This window comes from Gossypium hirsutum, chromosome A03 (assembly GCF_007990345.1).
Source record: "Gossypium hirsutum isolate 1008001.06 chromosome A03, Gossypium_hirsutum_v2.1, whole genome shotgun sequence".
Classification (NCBI taxonomy): domain Eukaryota; kingdom Viridiplantae; phylum Streptophyta; class Magnoliopsida; order Malvales; family Malvaceae; genus Gossypium; species Gossypium hirsutum.
This window is the reverse complement of record NC_053426.1, coordinates 78,208,148-78,212,841: the sequence shown is the minus strand read 5'-3', so window position 1 is coordinate 78,212,841 and position 4,694 is coordinate 78,208,148. Positions and strand designations below refer to the sequence as shown.

Sequence of the window (4,694 nt, the reverse complement as noted above, 5' to 3'; positions counted from 1 at the left end):
TTGACCACCCCAAGAGAAATTTGAGTGGTTCCTCCAACCTGCATTATAGGTATTACTTTATGGGTTATTTTGAGATCCAAAGTTATTGTTACCCATATAGTTGACTTGTTCCTCTTCAGTTGTAGGATTGAAGGATTAATATTCTGTATGCACACCTCCTCCACTTGAGTCACACCTCATTACTGGATGTACGTATGTAGAAACAAGTAAACCATCAATCTTTTTATTGAGAAGTTCTACCTGATTTGACAGCATAGTAACTGAGTCGACATTATAAACGCCGGCTATTTTTGTTGGCTTAGTCCTTATGACTTGCCACTGATAATTATTCAGTGACATTTCTTCAATTAATTTATAAGCCTCTTCAGGTGTTTTGTTGTTGATGGTTCCTCCAGTAATTGTGTCAATCATCTGTCTTGTTGAGGGATTCACACCATTGTAAAATGTTTGAACTTGCAGCCATAGAGGTAACCCATAGTGAGGGCACCTTCGCAGTAGATCCTTCTATCTCTCCCATGCATCGTAAAGTGTTTCTAAGTCCATCTGCACAAAAGAAGAAATATCATTACGTAACTTAGCCGTTTTAGTTGGCAAAAAATATTTTAGTAGAAATTTTTCGGTCATTTGTTCCCACGTAGTGATGGACCCTCGTGGTAACGAGTTCAACCACTGTTTAGCTTTGTTTCCCAATGAGAAAGGGAACAACCGAAGGCAAATGGCATCATCAGAAACGCCATTAATTTTGAAAGTGTCGCAAAACTCCAAAAATTTGCCAAATGAGTGTTAGGATCCTTATCCTGCTAACCATCAAACTGAACAAACTGCTGTATCATCTAAATTGTGTTAGGTTTCAGTTCAAAATTATTTGCAGCAATAGCAGGTCTAACTATACTAGATTCAGTTCCTGTTAAAGAAGGTTTAGCATAGTCATACATAGTACGTGGAGCAGGATTTTGATTAGCCACAATTGCAGGAGGTAGCTGATTGCCTTGGTTTTCAGCCATCTCGTCAGTTGGAAGTTGAGTATCGTCTTCTTGCTCATTCTCTGTGTATCTTAAGCTGCGCCTTATTTCTCTTTGGTTTCTACGAACTGTGAGATCGATTTCTTCGTCAAAAAGTAATGGTCCCGATGGGTTTCTTCTAGTCATAAACTATAAAAACCTGCCAAGAGAAAGAAAAAGTAAATTAATTAGTAATAAAAATAATAAAATTAAATTAAATTGCAAGAAAAATAAATGGCTAAAGTAATAAAAATTTAGCATTCCTAATATTTTAGTTCCCCGGCAACGGCGCCAAAAACTTGATCCCGTGATTCGTAACAAGTAATAAATATTTATAATGACGATCAAACCTAGACTAACTATTATCACGATGAAAAGGCAAGCGCACCTATCGAACAATAGTATAGTAATGGCAAGACTGAGATATCGTACCCAAGGGAACTAAAAGTACTAGTAATGACTATCTTTTTATTATCTAGCCTAAGAATAAAAGGGGTCTTATTTGTTTTAATTAGCTAATTATCTAAACTAAGAATGCACAGAGAAAAAGAATTGGGGAATTGCTTTTGGGAAAATCAATTGACTTGAGAAAATACCTAAGGAAAAATCCACCTAGACTTTACTTGTTATTTTGGCTCCGAATCAGACGATTTATTCATTCAACTTGTTCCATAGGGATCCCTAAGTTATGTTATTATCCCTATTCAAGACTAATAACGTCTAATCCCTAGATTGAATAACTGAGACTTTTCTCTAATTAACACTCTAGGGTTGCATTAACTCGATCTATGGATCCCCTTTTTAAGTTTCACCCTAATACGGCAAAATCTTGTTACCCTATTTCTAGGCGCACAATCAACTCCGCTTAATTATGATAAATGTACTCTTTAGACATGGTCTATTCTTCGTCTGAATAAGAGCTTATCTTGAATCAATATCCTGGGATATCAAAACAAGAATTAAGAACACATAATTAAAGCAAGTTAAATATTTATCATACGATTCAGAAAATAATAACAAGATTCGTTTTAGGTTTCATTCCCCTTAGGTATTTAGGGGATTTAGTTCATAACTAAATAAGAAAACATCTCAGAAGAATAAAAAATACAAAACATAAAGAAAACCCAAAACTCCTGAAAGGAAATTAAGGAGAGATCTTCAGTCTTGATGATGAATCCAGCTTCTGAGATGGATCAATCGGCTTCCTTGGAGTACTTCCTTACTCCCCTTCTCTGTCTCCCTTTTTCTCCTCTTCTAGGGTGTATTTATAGGCTTTGAAATGCCTAGAAGCCCTCAAAAGTGTGCCTTTTCCGAATTGGACTTAACTTGGGCTCGGCAGGGACACGCTCGTGTGAGATTACTTCAGGCTATGTTCGAGCCTGTTAGAATGGCACGACCATGTGCTATGCCCATGTGAGTCGTGCTCCAATTCTGCCAGATTGACACGGCTGTGTGGTCTACCCGTGTGAGGAGGTCCAAGCCGTGTTGATTTCGTACTTTGGCCCATTTTCTCTGTTTTTGGCCCGTTTCTTGTTCCTTTCGCTCTCATATGCTCTCCTAAGTATAAAACATGAAATTAAAGCATTAGGAGTATCAAATTCACCAATTCTAATGAGAAATCATCCATAAAATGCATTAAACACGGTTAATCAGTCTCACCCAAGGAGAGGGGGTGGATGATGATTCTAACGTAGGAACCGAACTAAACCCCAATGAAGCCTCTCCAAACCTAGCAGAATTTGAGGGAATTAAGGTAAAAGATGAACTTAAGCAAAAACCCTCTATTGAAGAACCATCCAAACTAGAACTTAAACAATTGCTGAATCACTTGGAATATGCATTCCTTGGAAATAATTCTACATTACCGGTAATTATTGCATCCGACGTGCAACCCAAGGAGAAAGAGGAATTACTCCAAGTATAAAGAGAGCATAAAAGGGCCATATCTTGGAAAATTTCTGACATTAAAGGATCAGCCTGTAACACCCCGTACTCGAGACCGTTGCCGGAGTCGAACACGAGGTATTTACGGACTTATTTCATTTATTTTCACAGTCCATTTTAAAAATTTCCAGACAAGCTGGCTAACTACGTCACTGTTACCTTAAAAATCATATCTTGAGTTCCAAAACTCGAAATCCAGTTTCATAAATTTTACCTGAAACTAGACTCATATATCCATCTACAAATTTTTTTCTAGAATTTTTGGTCGAGCCAATTAGTACAGTTTATTAGTTAAAGTCTCCATTGTTACGGGGTTCGACTACTCTGAACTTCATGCATTACGACTTATATATCTTCCTATACAGAACTTCATTACTTATGCCGTTTCTTTCTAACGAAACTAGACTCAAAAATGAATCTATACATATATTGCATTACCTCTAATTATCTCTGGTTAATTTATAGTGAATTTCCAAAGTCAGATCAGGGGATCAAGAAATCGCTCTAGCCCTGTTCCACGAAAACTTAAATATCTCTTAAAATACGAGTCATATGATCGTTTCATTTCTTCCATATGAAAGTAGGTTCATCAAGGTTCGATTACATAATTTATTCACTATTTAATTCCATTCCTACTATTTTTTTGATTTTTCAAATCCAAACCACTGTTGCTGTCAGCATCTGTTTTTAAGGTAAACTTTACCTATTTCATGGTTTTCCATGAATCAACTAGAATTTGTCATACAAAGCACCAAAATGATCATGATTAACCATTCCAATGGCTAATCGTTACCAAACATTTCCATAACTCTCAATGAACAACATACAAAACGATTATAATGCTATGCTCAAAGTATATATAAGCCATTTTCGCATGGCTATCCAAGTTTATACAAAACCAAAGGGTACATGACCAACAACAAAAAAGGGTAGTCCTATACATGCCATTTTCAGAAAACCAAAAGTGTACCAAAAGGGCTTTGATAGTGTGGATGACTCTGACTTCGACAATCCCGAGTCCGATAACTGACGAACCAAAATCTATAAAATAGAGAATCAAAGAAACGGAGTAAGCATTTAATGCTTAGTAAATTTTGAGCAATGAAATTAGGCACAATTGAAGTATAGCATTCATATGACTAAACGGATAATTTCATATACACACATTCTCAAAATCATACCTCCTTCACATTACCAACCCTTATACTCATACATAAGAGATCAACTTAACCAAAAGTCAGAAGCTCATTAGTCGACTGAGCGAATACTATTTAAAAGGAATCAACTAATCCAATGCATTTACGAAACATACCTCATCGTTGGGATTTTACGAGCATATTAATTGAAATTATTACAGCAAGATCGCTCGTTCCCAAACCAAGTACCTTCGGGATTTAACCGGATATAGTTACTCGCTCAAATGCCTTCGAGACTTAGCCCGGATATAGTAGTTCGCACAAATGCCTTCGGGACTTAGCCCAGATATAGTAACTCGCACAAATGCCTTCGGGACTTAGCCCGGATATAGTAACTCGCACAAATTCCTTCGGGACTTAGCCCGGAATTAGTCACTAGCACAAATGCCTTCAGGACTTAGCCCGATTATCATCCGAATATTCATGCACATATCAGTAAATCATGACACATCTTTATTTCATTTTCATAACTAGAATTCAAATACAAGTCAATTATTAAGCATTCCCATTTTTAGCTCAATAGCCACATACAAACAGCATGATTTGGTTTGCT

General features: G+C 36.6%; 1 non-coding gene across 1 annotated transcript; it reads left to right on the top strand.

The window, feature by feature from the left end:
- The first annotated feature begins 469 nt into the window (after positions 1-469).
- LOC121225446 (small nucleolar RNA R71) lies at positions 470-576 on the top strand. The gene has a single exon (XR_005923330.1). It is a non-coding gene; the product is annotated as a small nucleolar RNA R71 (small nucleolar RNA).
- The last annotated feature ends 4,118 nt before the right edge of the window (positions 577-4,694 follow it).